Raw genomic sequence first — 21,790 nt, forward strand, 5'->3', positions numbered from 1 at the left:
CGTACTCCAGCCCAGCACAGCCTCTTGAAAAGATCACAGATGCTGAATTAGCGAGGTCCCACATGATGAGGATGTTACAGGCCCAAATGACACCCTTTGAAGGGGAGTGTTGACCAAACGTCGTCTGTGGAACAAGGTGTGTGTGTTGCGGAAGTGGTTGTCCGGAGTGTTCCTGACCGAGGGGATGCCCGAAGGGCATGGGGAAGGAGCCCGGTGGGGGTGGGGATGGGGCGGGTCATGAGGGTGGGAGCTGTCGGGGCACCATTCTGGATTCCACTTAGGGATCAATGAGCGGGCTGGGGTATGCTTGACTTGCCCCTGAAGACCCTCATAAGGGGAGGAATCCTCAGCCCCTGGGACTTGGAGGCAAACTCAGTGGCCACGCAGGTGTTCACTGGCTGGGTGACCTTGGGCAAGTCTCCTTCTCTGTTACGAAGCAGAGGTCATACTTGCAGGTACCTCATAAGGTCAGGGGGAGGACTCAATGCGATAAGGCCCTTAGAACCGGGACTGCTTCCAGGGAAACGTTATCTCCCAGACGGATGAATGGGTCCATGAAAGGTAGTACGTCCCTGCAAGGGACTCATGTTCACTCCTGCAGAGACGTGCAGCACTGGGGGCAGGTGGGTAGAGGCAGGTGGGGGAGGGTGGGGGGGATAAACGGTGCTGGAGGGAGACCTGGCTGGGGGCGGTGAACACCCAACACGGTGTCCAGATGATGCGCTGTGGAATCGTGCACCTGAGACCTGTACAGCTTTGTGAGCCGGTGGCACCCCAATTAATTCAATAAAAAGAAAAAGAAAAAAGAAATGCGGTACTGGTACAGCCACCATGTGGATGGGCCTGGGAACACTGTGCTAAGCGCAAGAAGCCAGACACAGCAGGTCTCATTCCATTTATATGAAAAGTCTAGAATAAGTCATAGAATAAGCATTCTATGGAGACAGAAAGGGGGTTAGTGATTGCTGAGGACCAGTGGGGAGACACAGGGGTAAGGAGGTGCGAGTTAAAGGGCCACAGGCTTCCTTTATGAGGTGATGACAATGGTCTAAAATTCATGTGGCCAAGACTGTGAACATAGAGGGAACCACTGAATTGCACGATGAATTGTATGGAATGGGAATTACAGCTCAGTGAAACCGCTAAAAAAAGAAAAGGTCCTATGTTTGTGAGTGAGCGTGGTTGTAACAGAGGATGATGGAATCTGTGACAACTGGACAGTCCTTGCCCCATCTGGAAAAATTCAAATTAGAAAACAAACCATGCCCAGGGGCCGGACTCACCTGCTTCCCCACCTGCTAGAAGAGGTAGGAGCTCCTGCCTCCCGGGGCGATAGCAACAATGGGGTCGTTCCCACACGGCGCTCAGCCCAGAACCTGGCACGTCTCGGGTGAGTGCTCAGGAGGCTGCAGCGGGCATCGGGCTGCTGTGCAGGCCACACAGTGACAAATGTCCACATCCAACCTTCACACATTCCCTGCCTTCTCTCCTTCCGTGATAATGAATCACGTCCTTTGCCCATTTCCCCCCTAGGCCTTTTTCTGTCTTACTGATTTGTAGGTACCTCCACCCCTCGAGCTCCCTTCCCCAGCTCCTTCTGCCACTGGGACAGCTGGCTGTGCGGGGATCCAGCAGGACCTTCTTCCTCCCTGCTTCTGCCCAGGAAAGCGCAAGCCTCCCCGGGATGAGTGGCTGCCGTCGGGGTTGCTGCCCGCCACGCAGAACCTCTGTGCAGACCAAAACGAGGGGCCTCTTGGCCAAGACATGTGAGCCCTGTCTGTTGGGAAGGTGTTTTAATATACCGATTTTATTAGAATAGACGCTTTATTGCAATCCAGAGAAATGAAATAAATATACGAATCTGTGATGTCCAGGATGTGGTGGCACTCCTTCCGTGGGGGTGCCAAGTGTCTGGGGGGCCCAGCGGGAGGAACTGGGCTCCAGCCCTGGCCTCTCTGCCCCCGTCTTGCTGGTCGACCTCAGACTTGTCATATTATCTGTCTTGGCCTTCATTCTCTCTGCTCTGTCTTCCTCCTGAATCGGGCTTGAAGGAGATACTGCTCGCGGGAAACCACGGAAGAGTGGAGAGGCCTCTCCAGAGGTGTGGTTCCTGCCACGGAAGCACTCACTCCATGTCCTTTGCAGGCTGGCAGTCCTGTGCCCCTGCAGCCAGCCGTCGGGAGTGCCTCGTGCCCAGGCCACGGCTGCCCGTGGAGGTGGAACCCCAAGGGGCACATCCAGTGTTTCATCTGTGATACCGGACCTCCTGCCACCCGAACCTGCTTTCTTTCTTTCTTTCTTTCTTTCTTTCTTTTTTTTGAGCTTTATTATTTATTTTTAGAGAGGGAAGGGAGGGAGAAAGAGAGAGAGAGAGAGAGAAACATCAATGTGCAGTTGCTGGGGGCCATGGCCTGCAACCCAGGCATATGCCCTGACTGGGAATTGAACCTACAACACTTTGGTTCGCAGCCCGAGCTCAATCCACTGAGTTATGTCAGCCAGGGTGAACCTGCTTTCACAGTCACTGGGAGGCTCCTGTGCCCAACCACGTCTCTGGTCCGCAGACACCCAGTGCACCCCGGAAGTTGTCCTGTTCCAGCCCCTATATAGCCTCCGTGTCAATCCTGACCCGTGGGAGTCTGCCGTGGCCAGCAGCGGTGAGAGCGGCCTGGCACCGGCACCCCAGCAGGAGTGAGGGAGCCCAGTCCAGGGACCCTGGGACTCCAGGCCTGGCCGAGATTGCTCTGTGGATCCCTGAGCGTGTCTGCAATTTCCAAAGGTCTGGGGCAACGGTGCAGCGACTCCCAGCCAGGTCATGTGGGCTGGCTGACACATTTCTTTGCGGCGATCTGGGATGACATCAACTGGACGTGGTGATGTCGAGTCTCTGGATTCTCCGGTGGCCAGAAGCTGCCCGAACGGCAGGACTCCAGCTAGAACTGACTTTTCAAAACAGGAGAGGAAATTAGAACGTAATAAGTGCCCTTGCTCGGGAGACAGTTGAACCACAGGGAGGGGCGAAGTGAGTGCAAGCGTTCTTGGAGGGAGGAAAGCCCTTCCTTCATGTGTTAAATACGCTCGTGCAGCACCTGTGTGCCGGACACGCGCTGGGGGTGAGGACAGTGACACACAAGAAGACAAGGTCCCTCTTCCCGAGGAGCTGACGTGCTGCTGACTGCGACAGTCAATAGGGAAACAAAAACGACCTTGTTTAGGTGCTTCGTGCATGGTAGTTATTAATTTCAATGTCAACAATAGGGTGTTGGTTTAATATATATATATATTTAATATACATATATTTTAAAACTCAGATCCCCATGCATGCACAACTCAGATGAGATACAGACAACATGCACAGCACACATTCTTAACTGCATTTTTTAAAAGATTTATTTATTTATTTATTTATTTATTTATTAGAGAGGGAGGGGAGGGAGAAAGAGAGAGAGAGAAACATCAATGTGCGGTTGCTGGGGGTCATGGCCTGCAACCCAGGCATGTACCCTGACTGGGAATCGAACCTGCGACACTTTGGTTCGCAGCCCGAGCTCAATCTAGGTTTAATATATTTTAATACACCCACACCTTGGACTGTTTTGTGGTCACTATGTCTGTGGTTTCTGGAGAATACCTGATGGCACAGGAAAGTGCTCACGGTTCATTCATTCATGCAGCGAATAGTAGTTGAGCACCTACTGTGTGCCAGACCCTATCCTGGGCTCTGGAAACAGAGCAGGGAGCTGCAGAGGCGAGCTCGGACCAGCTCCCTGCTCTTCCGGAACTTCCATCCTATTCAGGGAGACAGTTAATAAGGAAGTGGAAAAACACCCAGGCAGGGCAAGGTCAGATGGAGACAGCGAACAGGGGACATGTCAGAGATGCCTGGGAGAGGGGAGGGGCTGCTGTAGCCCGAGTGGTCTGGGAGGGCCTCTTGGAGGAGGTGACCCAGAACTAAGAACTAACCAAGAAGGGACAAGTAGGTGAAGATAAAGAAACTTTGTGGAAACTTTAGGACTAAGTAACCTTTCCTTAGTGCCCCAAGTGGGGACACTGAGGTGATATGGCTTGTTTTGGAAGCCGGTGGTAAAGCTGGGGTAGAACCCCGGACCCGGGTTCCCTGGACAGGGCTCTCCCCCTGCAGGTACCACTCTGGCTCTCAGTAAGTGTCCCTGCTGAGTGCTTTCATGGACCTAGGGCCATACGACAGATGGGTCTCTCCTTCGGGCAGATCTTAAGGATTTCTGGAAGCCCTACAAGGTGCATGGTGCTAAGACCAGAGCCACAAAGAACACAACAGACCAAGCCATGAGTTACCCACGCCCACACAGGAAAAGGAACGCAGCAACACCAGAGAGCCCGGATGTGGACACAGCGTCCCGAGACGCTGCATGTAGGAGCTGGACAGGCCCCCAGGGGAGAGGTCGCTGCGGAGGGACTGGGAGACTGAATCTCTTTTATTGACAGAGAACTTCTCAGCCCCCAGCTCCTGGCAGGGGAACCCAGGAAGAGGAGATCTTCTGTCTCACACCCCAGCCTGGGGGGGTGCCCAGACCTTCAAAGAAGCCCTGGTTTCGCATGGATGCAGCCACAGGAATGATACGAGACAAGCCTCACCCCTGCTCATTTCTGTTCCCTGTTGCTCTGCCCCCCACCCCCACCCCGCTGCCTTTGATCTCGGCCCCACTGAGCTTGGCCTGGTTTGACGTCTCCTGCTGAGACGCCCCAGGCTGGGCCTCCCTCCCTCTTGCTCTCTCTCTTTCTCTCTCTCTCTCTCCCTCCCTCCCTCCTTCCCTCCCTCTATCACAGCCCTGATCTGGCCTCCTGCCTGCTGGGCCATGGCAGCAGGATCCCTGAGGACCCAGCGGGAGGTAACAAAGGAACCAGGTAGCTCTGGGCCAGGCCTGGGAAGGCTGTGCAGGCCCAGGGCAGCGAGGCAGGTGCATCCTGGTGGGCGAGGAGAGCCCCCGTCTCATCCCCGGCCTTGGCCTTCAGAGTGGCAGCTGAGAGCTAAGAAGGGCAGTCGTGGGTAGTGATCAGGTGTGCAGGCTCTGGGTGGGACCTGTCACTTTGCATTCTAAGCCATTTTCTCCCAGGGTAGCCAGGGCCACATTCTGTTAACTACTGTGTGCCTTGCTTTGCTCCTCTGTGAAATGGGGTTAAAAGAGTAGCCACTTCCTGGGGCTGTTATGAAGATGAAACGCAGAAATACATGTGAAAGTGCCTGGCTCGTTGTACTCCCGCCCAACGGTCTCGAAAGTCCCAGCTGACTCGGGGAGGAAGCCACCGGCGCTTTGGAAGCACAGCCAACAGCTCTGGGAGCCTCGCTCCCTCCTCCTGCACCGAGCAGTGTAAGCCCTGTTCGCCTGCAGCCTTGTTCTCCTCTCTCCTCTGGCCCCTGGACGGGGTGGGGCCTAAGGACCCCCGAAGGACTGCCCCCAGTCTTCCCTCGCCCAGCGTCTTCCTGCCCTGCCGTCTCCTGCCCAGAGCTGACCCACGGACCTTCCAGTCCTGCTCAAAGCCCTCGACGGCTCCCCGTGGCTGCCGAGGAAATACCAGCCTCCTCTGCTTTTCGTTGAAGACCCTCGGCCATCTGACCTTTTCTTCACTTTCAGCCTCAGGTGGGTCTGGGGAGTTTAAGCCTGAGTGTTGATCTGGGCTCCACAGCCCCTGAGCTGTGAAGCCTTGGGAAATGCATACAACCTCTAGGCACCTGGGTTTTCTTATCTGTAAAGTGGAAATAATTATACCTGCCTTGTCGACCCCGCGAGGGTGTGTCAGATCGGAGGAGTGAGAGGTGTTTGCTGTCTGTACCTGGAGAGTGACTCACTGTTTTTTGGGCCACACAGTGGCTTCCTTTCTCTGGGCCTTTGTTCTGGTCGCTCCCTCTGCCTGGAGTGCCTCGTCACCTTCATTGTCTGAATGGGCACAGCATTCAGAGCCCGGGGCACATGCCTCGTCCTCTGGGAAGCTGCTCTCATTGCCCCGCCCGCGAACCGGTCCCTCCCTCTCCTGTCTCCTACACCGCGGTGCTCACACCACTCTCCAGCCCCTGCGGTGGCCTCGCCGCCACGCACCTGGCTTCCCGTGGCCGCCTCCTCTCCTCAGGCCGGGAGCCCCCTGGGCGGGACTCCACTCGGATCAGCTCTGGTTTTCCCATCGCACCTCCCACCGCCACCCTCCCCCCCCACCATGCACACAATAGGTGTTTGAGGAGCGCTTACTAAAAGGAGAGGTGACTGTATACATGAATGAATGAATGTGGGTTGAGTCATGGTTCGCTGAAGCCAGAGAGATGGGACCCACCTGGGGCCTGTTACATGGCCCTGGATGACTCTGCCGTTTCCCACGCGTGGCCCAGAGTTGGCCCATAGGAAGGGCTTAGGGGCAGAAATCTGATTGGAGGTTGGGGAGGGGGCTTGTCAGAAAGCCGTGTTATGCAAAGCACACAGGAGCACGCATGCGCATGTGTATAGATGCCCCTCCTTGCAGGTGCCGGTTAGGGGTGGGGCCGGTTTCCCCGCCTAAGCCAGGGCACGTGGGTGAGTCCGTGCCCTACCTCCCTCCTGTGGGGGGCAGTCTCCGAAGCGCTTTCCTGGGAGGGGGGCGGGGAAGAGCGGGGTTGCATGGGAGCTGGGGGAGGGACTCCTGGCGACTTGAATTATGTCCCTCCCACAGGAGCACCTGATTTATTATCAAGGACTGAAACCCAGATGAACAAAAGGCCCTGGGGACATTTGCGACCCAGCTGCTCCCTCTCCACACGGAGCCAAAGCCTTGCACTCCCCGTTCTGGGCGTCCCTCCTCACAACCCACCCCCCGCCGTCATATTCTGGGGGCACGCATTCCTCCGGCAGGGCTGAATCTGAAGTATTTTAATGCCTGATGTCTATCTCCGTATGGATTTTGGTTTTATCGTGAGGCCACTGGAAAGTTTTTTTGGGTATCTCTTTGAAACAGATGTCAGCAAAAGCTTCCGACACAGATCAAGGGCAGGTCAAGGCCTTTGAGATGGGTCTGAATGTCCCTTGAACAGCGTTCCATCTGATACCCAAATATACCTTGAGTCATTACCTTGTTTTTATAAGAAGCTCTGAGCCGTGTGTTCGGGAACTAATTAAGTGTGCAGACCAAGTCCTGGGATCAGGTGGGGCTCTGTTTCAATATCTTAACCTTTTATGATGATCTTAATTTAGAGAAAATTTAAAACACATTCAGAAGTCCTAGAAAATGAACTAACTAGGAATTTACTGGCCAGCTTCTTTTCTTGATGCTGGGACCAGTTCTCTATACTCCCAGCCCGTGTTGCCGGGGAAACCCTCTGTGCGTGCAACTTTGCAGGAAACGCAGACATTTGCTGGCCCGGGGAGCTCAGAAGGGGCCACACCTGACCTTCCGTCCCCCCAGCAGCTTCTCCCAGCGCCCCCCCCCCCCATTCCCCGTGGCACAGCCCAGATGTCTCCGGCATGCCAGGAGGAAGCGGGAGCAAAGAGTGGCCTCTGAACCTGGAAGTTTTACCTTCTTTTCTAATAATATAAACGAAGCATGAAATGAACTGGTGTGAAATGACCTTCCAGCCCACACAGTTTTGGGGGACGCCATGGAGAGGCGTTCCGCACAGGGGCTGAGGGGTAAAAGGCACGGGCCTGGCTCCGTGTCGGTGGCCCAGGTGGCCGAGAGAGAGAGCGAGAGCTGGCAGGCTGCCCCCCTCCTCCGTCCCAGGTAGATAGACCCTGGCGCTGGAGAGCAGGGGGCAAGGTCAGTGGCTCCCAGCTTCTCATCTACTTCAGGTGGAAGAGATGCTTGATCTATAAGGCACATTGAAAGCATGTTTACTTATCAATCTGATGGACTCATCAAAGGTCTGATAGCCTTTCTGCTGTTCATCCGGTGCATCTTTACTGGGCGCCTGGATGCCAGGTTCTGTTCTGGGCACTGGGGGCTCAGTGAGCAAGAAAGCCAAGCTTTTACCAGGTTGTTAAACCACCTCTGATGCAGGAGCCCAGGGAATGTGCCAGGACTGACTGACTGCGTCTCAGAAACACTTCTCCTTAACGGTCTTAGAACCGTTACACCTTTAGAATAGGGTTTCCAGATAACATACAGGATGCCTAGTTCAACGTTCGTTTCCGACAAACAGCAAACACTTGTTTACCCTAAGCATGTCCCACAGACGGCAAGAAACATGCTTATGTTACTTGTTGCTCATCTGAAGTTCAAATGTAACCGGGAATCCTGTATTTTTATTGGATCCATCTTGCAACCAACCCCACTTTAGCAAAAAGATATAAACGAATGGGGGTAGTATCTCAACCTTGGAGGTTAAAGACTGATTTTGGAGGAAAGCAACCAGAGACGGCCTTGTACCAGGCCCCTTTCCCTATGTTATTTTGTTTAGACCTCCCCAGAAAACCCCAGGAAGTAGGTTCTATTATCACCCCCACTTCGCCCGCGAGTACGTGGAAACTCAGAGAGGGCAAGTGACTTGCACAAGGTTGCCCAGCCTGGGTTCTCTTCATGGCGCCCCAATGCCCAGCTGACGATGATCTTTGCAGGGTTCTTCTCTCCCTAGCTTGCCCTGGCTCCCCTCAACTTCTTCCCCGCTTTTTTCCACAAACGCACAAGGAGAGATTCCCTGCCGTCAGAGCCACGTCCCTGCTGTAATGAAAACCACCGCCCAAGCCCAGGGAGGGCGAGGTCTGTCGAACCCTAATAAGAATGGTTCCGATTATGCAAAGAGCAACCTCGTGGTTATTCTAATGTTACGAGTAAATATAAAACATTTAGAAATACTTGGCTTGGGCTGTTTTTTTCAAGTACAGATGTCTGACTCCCTGCCAGTTTATTATTAAAAATGCTACGGTGGTTTGGGCACAAAGATTGCTGTAAAAATAAAAGCTGATGCACCCCGAGCACTCGCTTTGACTTGGCGGAGAGAGCCGGCAACCGGGAGGCCAGAGCACACAGATGGTGGCTCTCGGTGGCTCTGAAGCGGGTACCCCAATACTCAAAGCTCAGTCACTACCCTGCTAAAAACCCTGCAGGTACCTCCCATGACACCTCAGATCCCAAATCGACTCCCTTTCCCTCGCGTGGATTTCTCCAGCGGTCCACACGGCTGCACTTGCGGCCTGCCCAGCCCTTCATCTGCCTCGCTCCCTCTAGCCTCCATCCTGCAGGCCTCCCCAACCAGCTGCCCTGGCTCGGCTGCCCTCCCCCTGCCCCCTGCCCCCGGAGCTCTCTGTGCCCTTTATCTCCCTTAGAACTCTCTGGAGTGATCTGTTAACTCTTTCTTTCCCACCAGAAAGAAAACCACATGAAGACAGGAGCTCCATCCGTTTTATTTCCACACTTTGTCCACAGCACATACAGTATGAGGTTAAGCACAAACATAGTAGTTGCTCAATAAATCTTTGGTGCCCAGATGAATGAATCGACCCAAAGCATCTGAAGTCTTACATTGTGTAGTCCCCGCTGGGCCCATGGGCCAGAAGGAAAGTGGCAGCTTCTTCCACACATTTTAACCAACTCACGGAAAACACCGGAACACGGAGCATTTCCTTAGCAATGGTTTTGAGGCCTGCAGGAACTTCCTGGATGGTGTGCCAACCTTAGCAATGGAAACCACTTTAATTGGCCATAGCATCGGCCTGTTTGTGAAGGGGAAGTGCAAAGGAGAAAAGAGATTGAGGGGGTTCAGATGCACCACTATATAAATATTGTCATCCTAGTAATCTCCCTATTCCAGACAAATGCATTGATGTGGCCAGAACGATTGTGGGGGGCGGGGGGGCAGTGTGGGAGAGGAAGCAGTCCTCAGAAGCTTGGTCCTTAGCTCGGCCTTCAAGGCTCTTCACACACTTGGTTCAATCTCCTTCGATTTCCTCTCGTGTGTCTCTTTATGCAGCCTGCATCCCCCAGGTCCTGAATCGTTTCTCATGCTTGCACTTCCGGCATGATTTCCCACGCCTGCCCCTTTGCTCCCTCTGTGCCCTTGACCTGGAATGCCCTTTCCCTCTCTGTGCAGATCCAAAGCCTACTCATTACTCAGGGCCTGCTTCAAAGATCATCGTCTTCTTAATCTTTGATCATGTCTGCCTCTACCTGGCAGGGCCCTCTCCCTCTCTGAACTCCCTGGGCGTATTTTTTTTTCTTTTCTTTATCATGTTCTGCTTGACTATCAAGCCTGACTTCAAGCTCCTTCAGGGCAAGAGCTGTGCCTCATTTTTCCGTGTCCATCACTGGCCTGGCACAGTTGTTTCTGCGATACATGAGTTAATGACATTTCTTGGGCACACAGCCTTCAGTTATTGGCCGGGGGCCATCATGGGACAGTGCCAGGATGCTATGGCTGATCAGGGACCATAACTGTGTCTCCCCCTTTCCCAAGACATAGTGATGTGACTTAAGGAGTGTCTACAGGACCCCACCTGTCCAGACGAAAGGTCCAGAAAATGGACTCAACTTTCCTTTTCCCATTTAGATGTTTTCCTTTTGGGTAGCCAAAAGCCTGAAACAGCTGAATTCTTGGGCGCTCTGCAAACCTCTCGGATTCCCAACTTTCCCAAATGTTTCCTTCCAAAATTTCATCCAAATCAAAAAATCCCTGAAGAGACTCAAGTGCCCACACTGAGCCCATGAGTCAGAGACCCAGAGATCGGAGTGGAAACCGATACTCTGTTTTGGGCGGGTACATGTTGTCAAACACATGGACACGCACACAGAGCTCTCTCGCGTGGGTTGTGAACAGCGCTTGCATGTCACACAGGGGCCAAACTTACCTTTAAAAGGGTGGTGAGTGGTTTTGGAGAATTTCACTCATATTAAACCAAGGATCCTCCCTTTCTGCACAACGCAGGAGAATTAGAAATGTTCTGGGAGCAATGTGGTTTTAAAATGAAGCCCAGTACCAGCTTTTGATCTATATAGAGTAGTATGTGTGCATGTGCAGCCCTATTGAATCGACAGGCTAAGTTTAAACACTCCCCTCACGTACAGAATCTGGATTTACGATTTCGCTTTGGGACACACACATCTTTTGCGTTTTCTACACACATGGAGAGGTGAAGGCGGGGTGGGGGGGGCCCTGTGATCTTGCGAGGGCTCACACCCAAGTGTGGCCTTGGCAGCTTTGGGGCCATTGTCATATTTTCAACAACTGATCGCTGCTAGAGAGCGAACTAGTAAAAATGTTTCCCTGGACTCATTGTGAATTGCAACAGGAGGAAACACTCCATCACCGAAAAGTGACACTAATGTATTCTATTAGATTTTCTTATCATGTTAAAGAGCATATTAAAAGGAAATGTTTGGAAAAGGGATGCCATAACGTGGTATGATGGATTGAGAATTCCTAATTTGGAAAAAATGCGCTAAGACAACCATGATTGATGCGAGTGACCTACTTTATTTTATAAGAAAGTATGAGTTGCCTCGGGCTCATTGGTACACATATTTGGAAAAAGTTGTTTTTTTTCCACATTAAGTTTTTATTAACATTTTCAAAAGAGCAGAAACACCATAGAAGGATACAGGCTGTGACTTGTCCAGGCAGATGTGTTTGTAGCCATTTGCTGCTTAGAAAAATGTGTCCCCTTGCTGGAAGGGATCCTGAATTAGGAGTTTCTTGCCAGCGGAACACCTGACAGGGAGAAATATGATACCCTTTTCATCGATAAAAAATGACAGGGAAGAGCCTTGTTTAAGAGCACAAATAGATCTTTTGCTACTAGGAGGTAGCAATCTCTCCAGAACGATGAACATTTCGGGGCGTCCCCTGGCCACCTCCTGGCTGCAGGGAGCACGGGATGGAGGCCAAGTTCACCACGCTATGGCTCCGTTGGCAGCTGTAGCCCAGAGCTGAGGCTCCCCATCAAACAAAGCTGCTGGGGCTGGAAGTCGGGAACTCTCGGGTTTATCCCAGGAAGCCAAGCCGGAGACACTGCGGAGGCACCAACCGAGGGTGGGTGCTGACGCGATGTTCTGTTACCATTAAAATGATGTTGCCAGTGAGTTTAAGAACTTCGGCAATGCTGCTGATGATGCTTATTGAAGAAAGGAGGAGAGGAAGCAGAAATACCTACTAAAACAAGGTAGAGGTGGGAGCCTAAATCGGCAGGAGTTTTTTTGGAGGGCAGCTCGTCCCTTTGTCCCCAAAGACTTAGGTTTCTGCATACCTTTGGGCCCAGCAATTCCACGTGCAGAAATTTCTCCTGAAGAAATAACCACGAATGTTCACAGATTTAGGTAATAAGACGTTCACTATAGATGTATAATAGTAAAAAGTGGGTTCGGTCTGAATGTCTGAAGTTAGGGGGCGCCTAGGCACATTCGTACATTTACTACAGTTGTTAGAACGGCCATGTAATATCACGATGTGGAAAAGATTTATAGTTTATTAAGTAAGAAAAGTAGGTGAGAAAACAGCACGCATCTGGTGATGCTATTTGAACAGCTATAGGCACATATGGTCTACTTCAGCAGATATTGTTTTATGTATTTATATATATACACACTCTTTTTAAGTATTTATAAGTATATATACTAATATATACTGTATGTATCTTTTTTTCCCAAAATGTTCGGGGTGACGACTTCTGAAGCGTAGATTTTACAAATGCTGTTTGTTTTCTTTTGTATGTTTTCACCCTCTACAATAGACACACTTTCATCTGGTAATAAGGAAGCAGTTATTAAAAGGAAAGTCTGAGAGACTCAGCTGATTACCTAATAGAAATAATAAGAGAGCTTACAAAGATTCCCAGACACAAACTGCTTTCCTCACGTAGTAGCAACAAATTGAAAAGACAAAATAAAAAGTTATTCCATTCACTATAGCAAAAACAAAACAAGCATAAATCACTCGCAAAACTGAAAATACAATGACTAATTCATGCGAGAAATATCTAGGATCGGCTGAGAAGCAAATACTGCAGTATATCCAAAACAATCTCAACCAAGGGAAATCTTGCATTTCTGCTTGGGATGACTAAGTATGGCGAAGGTTTCAATTCTCTTCTAAATTGGTTTATACGGCTTATGCAATTCCAAAATAATTTCTGATTAGAAGAACTGGCAAGTTGATTCTAAATCAAGCTGTATCTAAGAAAATAGACACATAAGAATTGCAATTTTTATGAAAAAGAACAATGAAATTGCACCTGCCCTATTGGCTTTAAAAAGAGTAATTAATCATTATGATAATGCTGTAATATTACCAAATAGATTAATGAATAAAATATAATGTAAAACAGAATAAAATGGCTCAATGGGGAATAAGATGGATGTATGGGCAGCTAGTATGTGATAAAGGTTATACTTCTCAATAGTGGAGAAAGGCTAGATTGTTCGCCAACCAGTGTTGGAATAATTATCCATTTAGGGTGGGGAGTAGATTTCCACCTCAGGTCATATTCACAGAGGAAAAATTCAAATGTGTTAAAGATGCACACATTGTAAGAATTATAAAAGTGGCAAAAGAACCTAAAGAATAATAATTCCATAATCTTGAGAATGAGAAGGACCTTTCTTAAAATGTGCTAAACCTCAGAATCCATAAAGGAAAAAACTTACCAATTTTACCTGCATAAATATGTAAATCATTGGTATGGGAAACACACACTCTAAACAGATGACAAACTAGGGGAAAATGTAACTTGTGTGACAAGCAATTCATCGAGGGCTTTACTATGTAAAGCGCTCGTTTAAGGTAAGAAAAGGGCCATCATTCCAGTAGAAAAACTGGGAAGATCCAAGCAAGTTTTACACCAAAGAAATACGAACAGCCACTAAACACACAACAAAGAAACACACTCCACCTCACTAACAATCAGTTCAAGTGAGAAAACAGATTCTTTTCATTCATACCTCTCAACATTTTAAAAAAGAATAATAACAGTCAACGTATTGAGGACGTGAAGAAATATTTTTGAGTCAGTTATTTCCTTTCAAGGAATTTACCCCGTGGAAATAGCCGGAACATGTCCCATGGGATGCTGGGATACCAGGCAGTAGGTGGAAGGAGAGGGCACCGACCTGGGGAGCGACCGAGAGACAACGTAGCTTCGCCATTGCAATGTCTGTGTAAGAAGCGCACGTAGCTATTGTATATTGAGGAGAATTTTTACAGTGGACTATCAATTATGGTAGAATAGGGGCGGTATCTTCTCTGACTTTTTCCTCTCCTGGCACATTTACATCTTTTATGATCACGGGTGACTTTCATAACAAAAGACGACAATGCACATCTGACCGATGTGCCTAGAGAAGAAGGGGGCGACTTGCCCGAGGTTGGCAGCACATGAGGACTCAAGGCTCTGGGTCTCCCCATGCCAAGGCTCCTGATGCCCCCAAGCCCATAAGCGCCCTGAAAATGCCACTTGCTGCCACCTGCCAGGTTGTGACCACCCCATCCCCAGGCATGCTTGGTTGGGAGGGGCCCACCTAGGAGGCATTGCTTTAATGGGTTTCGGGGTGGGGCCTGAACCCGCAGTAGCGATGGGGCCTCCCCAGCCCCATCTCCAGGGGCAGCTAGCCAGTACCTGCACCAGCTTGCCCCCTTGCCTCCTGAGGGAAACCTTGGGAGGGAAATCCACTCACCCACCCTCAGTCCATGGAAGCAAGTTTCCCTGGCTGGAGACTGACCTTGACCAAGGGCACTGTGGAGATTTCTGCACTGTCAGGATGACTTTGACCCCTGGCTCCTGACTCAGTGTCCAGCATGCCTGGGCCTCCTCTAGAAGCTTTTGCTAAGACTGGTTGGGCTGATGCTCGGGCGGGGGGGCCTGGGAAAGGCACAGATCGGAGCATTCTCAGTGGGTCAAGTCCTACTCAGGAAAGGCTTCTAACCCCTAAAGCCCTGGTCTCTCAGCCCTATATGTGACAGGTGCTCACTGGGCTCCCACAGTTGAGCCAAGTACCTGGCATACAGCAGGTGCTCCATAAAATTTGCCGACTCAGTGGATTGGCCATGAGGACCCAGGTGCCATCTCCAGTCCTTCAAGAGCTCTCCTGACCCGGAGCTCTCCCTGTCCCCACCCCTGGGACTCTTTTCCCTGCTGAAACATGATGATGTGGGTTCCTCTCTAGGACCCGACGCCACCCAGGCTGGCAAGGGGCTCCACCAACCTCATTTTCGGGACAAAGGGGCTGGAGGAACGGAGGCCAGCTTGATCTGAGAGACTTAGAGCAAGAGGCTGCAGTGAAGTGGAGGGGGACTCCTTCCTTCTGTTCTCAGGCTACCTTTCCGGAAGTTTCACTAAGCTTCCACATCCCCAAGAATCTGACTCTGCTTGTTAGGCCTAGGGATCTTGCTTTTCTGCGTCCCTGTCCTGGCACACAACCAATGCACGTGAGTCAATGGGGTCTCCTCTTGTAACAGCTTGCTACAATAAAACTCAGAAGTGTAGGATTGGTGATGATATTATTATAGGTCAGATAGTCCCTCCATTGGAGACCCAAAAGCAGCAAAGACTTGTCTAAGGTCACAGAAAGAGACGACGGAAGAGATGCAGTTTGGATGTAAGAGCTGGTTTTCAGAGGTCAGCCAAAGCTAAGGCTGTCTCACTTGGCGTGGTTTAGGAACCAGAGGGACCCTGTGGGGAGCCACCCATCACATACCAGAACCCCACACTGGCTCCAGCCAGAGCTCAATTAACTGCTGGGAGGGGCATGATGCTCTCATAATGAAGTCATATCTATCACAAAGATCCTGAGGCTACTTAACTGTGAAATAATTACATGTGCCTCAGAACTGGGAGATCAAGGATTTCTCTCCGACATCCCAAGAGATGCTCTTTAAAAAAAAAAAAAGGTTTCACTATAAATTGCAGGTGGGGTGGGGAGAGGCAAGATTTCTGAGCCAGGACACCATGTTTTAATTCCACCTTTTATGTTTTGGCTTCATCTCATCTACGTGTCTATATCTCTCTATAGACATTAAAGAAGATTAAAAGAGTAACAGTTGTCATCCATACTCGTATTGCTATAACTCAATTGTCCCCACACGCATGTGTCTCCTTGTTTAATTACACAAGCAATACATACACCCACTCTCCTCCCTGAAGTAGTATATATCTTTCCAGAACTTTTCTCTGGTTGAGATCTAAGCATGCCTACGTAACTATATGTTAGTGCATGAATAAAACACAAACCAGTAATGTTTATTTTAAACATTAATGGGATCATATTATGTATTGTCCTGGAATTTGCTTTGTTCTCCTTTTAACAGGTCTTAAAGATCTTCCCAGGATACTACATACAGAATGCCATTTCCCTTTGCTTAGTAGCCCTACAGTTTTCAGTAGTATGGAAGCACCGTCATTTCCTTGTATCAGTCTTCCATTAAGGCACACTTAGATCATTTCCAATTTTTCAATATTACAAATAGTGGAGATTATATATATATATATATATATATGAACTTAAGCTTGCTTCCTCTCTCAAGTGGCTGATGGGTCTTTTTATTTATGACAGCAGACTCCCGCTGGGGAATGTCATCTCCACGCCGGCAGAGGTTTTGTCTGCATTCTTCACTGCCATGTGCCAGAACAGTGCCTGCTCAGTGGAAGTGCCAATAAGCATTTGTTGAATGACTACTAGATCAGCAAGCGGAGAACATGGCTGAGAATTATTTTAACAACCACCCCATATTTCGTTGTGTATAATATGCACCCACATTTTTTGTGTGCATTACCTCTGGTAGGTAATCATTATAACCCATGTATAATGCGCATCCTTATTTTTCCCTCAGGAATTTGGGCAAAAACGTGCACATTATACGTGGCAAAATACGGTAATGCTTGTCTAGTGCCTGCACTTTACAAAGGAGTTTTTGTACCCTGATTGCATTCTGTCCTCGGAACAATTGTGTGAGGTTACTAGATCCTGCACCGACTGTCATCACCCTTGACTTACTGATGAGAACTGCATCAGGAGGAAAAAACAAGAGATTTTATGTCTGGGCACATGAAATAATAGTTACCTAGTTTCCTAGTAGTCCTTGAAGGCAAGGACGATAATTCACTAAATTCTTTAACCCTGTTAATTGCAGGTCAATTGCAAATTTCCTTACAAATGGTAAATGCACAATACGGTTTGAATGAATAAATGATCCCTAAATACTGTCAATATGTGGCTTTAAGTGGTCCTATGCTTCTGGGGGCACAGGGCCTCCTAACCCACTCTGCTTCCGAGACAGCAGCCCAGCTGTCCTGAGCCATCTTCACCATCTGGCACCTGGTGTGGGGGCAGCCTTTTCTCTCTTCCCCCGCGTGTCGAGGTTTTGCTTTCTCCTCTCTCATTACTGGGCAAAGTCACCTGTGACCATCCTTCCCCTAGGTTTATATGCCTTCAAGATCGTCTTTCCTTTTCTCTTTGGAATTGCAAATCTTGCCCACCTGTACGCCTTTCAAATGGTGTGAAAGTCAAGAAGAAGCAGCCCACATCATGGCTGAGAAGTCCGATTGGCAATGCTCTGAGACCAGTGAAAGGGAGGGAACACATTCTGAAGTGGAATCAGACCTAGAGCCTTTGACCTTCAACCCCATGACCCTTCTGCAGGTCTTAATCTAATTCCTTATCCTATCAGCTCTGCTTGCTTCAAAATGTGTTTTCCTTTGCCAACAAAGCATTCACTGTATTTTTTAGTTTTCCTTAATTATAACAACCTCTCCCATAACACTTATGAGGGGGGACCCAAAAGCCCCCAGAATTTATTTATAAAAATTGTGTATTTATTTGTACATGTGTAACCTTCAGTCACCTTTAAAGCACTCTCCATTTGATACAATACACCTATCAAGACATTTTTTCCACTGCTCAAGACAGTTTTTAAACTCGTTGATTTTGATGCCTTTTAGTGCTTCTGCTATTTTTCTCTTGTCACCTCTTCCACATCAGCAAAACAGTTCCCTTTGAGGACTTTTTTCATCCAGAGAAACAAAAAAAGTTGCTCAGGTGAGACTGGGTAAGGAGTCATGCCATTTTTGGTGAAAAGCTGCTGACCGTTCAGTGTGGTGTTGGCAGGTGCGCTCGTAAATCACCCATCATGAAATGGGCAAATGTATTAAAAGTTTTCAAAAAAAAAAAATCACTGAAGCTGAACTCAGCCTCTCACAACAACTCCAGCTGGTACACAGATCCAGATGGGTTCCTAGACCACTCACCTTTTGGGGAAAGCCTATACTACAAGGAGCCCACCCTCCAGCAGATAATTTTGGGGGTTCCAATTGTATAAGATTGTATTGCACTTATTTATTTACAAGGTAATCTTCTAAATGGTGAGCTGCTTTTTGGAAAATATGAAATTTTTTCATTTTTATATCCCAAATACCAACATAGTGCCTAACAGAAAACTGGTATTTGGGGCCAAATGTAGATTTAGCTTTTCTCCCCTTTTTTTCCATGGTATAAAACCATTATAATTTAATACACTTATGTTCCTACCAAGCTTAAAATTCTTATGAGTAGGCATTTAATAGACTTTTGGGAGGAGAAATCTGGAACCTTGACCACTACTTATAATATTGTTTCTATGAGGTGCAACATTCTGAGACTTAGACAATGACTACAAAAGAAACTTTTGGAATATCATCTATTTGAAAATTAAGACCTTTGATCTTCCTTCCTGACTCAAGTTCAGATCCTTGTTAGACTCCAGTGGACTTCCACCCCTATCAGAAAATGCAGTCCATCAAAGGAAAGAGTCTAGTAGATGGTGGGTGGGGGGTGGGGCTCAGCAGGGTCTTAAGTTGCATTGCCCTTTGAAGGCCCCAGCCCCCTTGCATTTGAATGGAAAAGGGAGAGGCTGGTGTATGGGGACGGGGAAGCCTGGGATCCTTCTCTGTAAAGTTCTACGTATTATGTGTGGCTTGTCTATTTTTCCTTCTTCTCCATCTCTCCAGTTAGGTCTTTTGCTATAATATTTTTTAAAAGATTTTATTTATTTAGTTTTAGAGAGGGGAAGGGAGGAAGAAAGAGAGGGAGAAAAACATCAATGTGTAGTTGCCTCTTGAGTGCCCCCTACTGGGGACCCAGCCCGCAACCCAGGCATGTGCCCTGACTGGGAATCGAACTGGCTACCCCTTGGTTCCCAGTCTGGCACTCAATCTACTTAGCCACACCAGCCAGGGCCTTTTGCTACAATATTTATCCAAGATTCCTTTTCTTTATTGAGATATAAAATTTTATAGCAAAACACATAGGTAGGTCTTAAGTTCGATGAGTTTCAGCAATTGTATACATCTGTGTTACCGGCGCCCAAATTGGGAAATAGAGCATTTTTAGCTCCCCACAAAGTTCCCTGGTTCCTCTTTCTGGTCAACCCTCTCCCAGAGGCAACTGCTGTTCTGAATTCTACATCCAGTTCCCAACTTCACGGAAACGGAATCACATACAGAGTGCTTCTTCCCTTCATTGGCTAGAGCAACAACAACCACAATGTGTAGGCAAAATCTATTTTCTAAGGTGTCCAAAGTTAACATCCCCCAGTGTTTGACCATGGTGGTCCCTGGCTAGTGGGGATTTAAATGATTGTTACCTTATTCTTTGACAATCTGGTCTGGTATAAAACCACATACACATAATTTTATAACCACGAGAAAAATAAAGCTTTTTCAGGGAATGAGGTGACCTGGCTCTTGTGGAGAGGGAACAAATGAGGTTGGGAGGAGTGTGGGATGGAGCCCTGCCAAGGCGCTTGCTAATGGCAAGGGCCCTTGGCCCATCATCTCAAGGTCAAAGACTCCTCAAGGCATCTTCTGTCTGGGTTCTTGGTTATCCTTTCGGATATGGAAACATTAGACCAGGGGATTCCTCCAACCTCCAGCTCTTCCCCTTGGATCTTAGCAAAGAAGAAATGGTGTCTAAAGCAAGCATTAAAATTCTATTAAAATCATGAAAAAAATACACACACATATAATTGTAAACTCTTAGTCACATGTTTGAGTTTTCATGAGGTGCATTAGGCAAATGGTTATAGAGCAAACTATACAATTGCAGATAAAATGTGTGTATAAATATATATATATATATATATATATATACACTCTATGATCTCTGAACATCATCTGAACACTGATGAGGAACAACTCTGTATGCGCCCTGCAACCCAGATGGGTGCTTCCATGGAGAAAGAATGAGTGTAAGCGAGGCATCAATACAGAGAAAGTTTTGACTCATGTAATAATATTTGCAGGAACACTTAAAACAAAGAGAAAACAACCTAGCAATTTCACAACAGAAGGCCAGGCCCAGCTCGGTTGGTTAAATGGTCCCATATGTGGTGTCTGCAGAGCCCGGAGGCTTCGCACGGGCCAGCCCGGGGCTGGTGCCAGGGCTCCGGGTGAGCTGGCTGGGCAGGGAGCAAGTTGTTTAACCTCACCCAGCCCGTTCTGCCTCTCTCAACTGGGGAAATAAAGGCCGTACTCACCTCACTGGGTTGGTGGGAGAGGTGACGGAAGTGAGGTGTGAGCCAGGCCTTTGCAAACCACATGCACTACCTGCATGCCAGCGATTTATTGTCACTTCTGGACCTGGCATGGAAGTTCTGACAGGATGTGGCATCCAGGCCCTATGTCCTATGAGTGTTGACTTTTGGGGACTGCTGTTACAGCCTACACTGTTGGCTATTGGCAGCAAAGTATTGTCTCTTTCTTTACCCTGTGGGCCTCAGCTTCCTCACTGGGGGAAGGGGGTGTTTTGATAGGAAATAAGAGATGGGGTAGGGGTGGGGTGTTCGCATCAGACAGACCTGGGTTGGAATCCAGATCCCCACATTGACTAGCTGTGTGTGACCTTGGGTGAACCCCTTAACTTTGCGGGGCCTCAGTTTTCTCATCTGGAAAATGGAAACAGATGCACTTCAGTGGGTTGCTGGGAGGACAGAGCGAGGCAGATCCTGAAATGGGTACTTAGCACAGCCCCTGGGACAGTGCCATCAGGGGTAGAAATGGACTGTCTTTCACGCCAGATCAGGGGCCCGTGAACATCTTGTTCTCAAGACACCCCAGCAGTTGCTCCTTAAAACCGGGATCGTGGGGGCTGGGAGCAGGGGGCAGGGATAGGGAACTCTGATGCTAGCGCAGTAAGAACAAAGTTTTCCATCACACTGCGCCTGGGCAAGATGAATCACCTGGATGGAGAGAATATTGCCAACAGGCCAGATGTGCCAAAGCCGATCTGGGGGAGACGCACATCCACATGGTTGGCACTGCGGTCCGCTCTTCGTCTGGAGGGCTCTGAGTCCTGCGCCAGCGTGTGTGTGTGTGTGTGTGTGTGTGTGTGTGTGTGTGTGGTTGCCACCCCGTGCAGCCAGGACAGTAGACTGTAGCCCCTGGGGAGGGACAGGGGCCGGGTATTTTGTTCTGAACAGTGTGAGCACGAGGGCAGTGCCCCCCTTGGGGATCCCTGGCTCATCCTGGCAGACAGCCTGGGGGCCCCACCGGTGGGCAGAGCAGGGAGGCCACAGCCTGCTTTCTTCTTCTAAGACCACGAACACCTCCCCCCAAGGCTGAGGATTGGACTGGACCAGAGGCCGCCCTGGGGTCTCACTGAACCTGGGATTTTGCTGGAAGTGGGGAGCCCCAGCCTCTTGGTGAGGCTTTAGCTAAGTTTCACTGTTCTGTTTCACCCAGGTTCTCCAGGTAGCCACTGCCGGGGGGCGGGGAGCGGCAGTGCTTTAGAGAAATAAACAGCCCCTCCGCTCCCGCTCTCGGAGGGCTCTGCACCCTGGAGGTCCCTGTGCGCTCCTTGTCCTTGGCCAGCAGTCTCTGGGCTCCTCGCCCCAGTTTCCCTT

General features: G+C 49.2%; 1 long non-coding RNA gene across 1 annotated transcript in view; it reads right to left on the minus strand.

Moving 5' to 3' along the window:
• Positions 1 to 996: 996 nt before the first annotated feature.
• LOC118500915 overlaps positions 997 to 21,790 on the minus strand; it is a 31,046-nt gene continuing 10,252 nt past the window's right edge. The window contains exons 2-3 of the long non-coding RNA XR_004903500.1: positions 2,510 to 2,943; positions 997 to 2,279 (exon numbers count right to left, since the gene is read on the minus strand). This is a non-coding gene — a long non-coding RNA (uncharacterized LOC118500915). The remainder of the gene's footprint in view (positions 2,280 to 2,509; positions 2,944 to 21,790) is intronic.

The sequence above is a fragment of the Phyllostomus discolor genome, chromosome 5 (genome assembly GCF_004126475.2).
Source record: "Phyllostomus discolor isolate MPI-MPIP mPhyDis1 chromosome 5, mPhyDis1.pri.v3, whole genome shotgun sequence".
NCBI lineage: Eukaryota > Metazoa > Chordata > Mammalia > Chiroptera > Phyllostomidae > Phyllostomus > Phyllostomus discolor.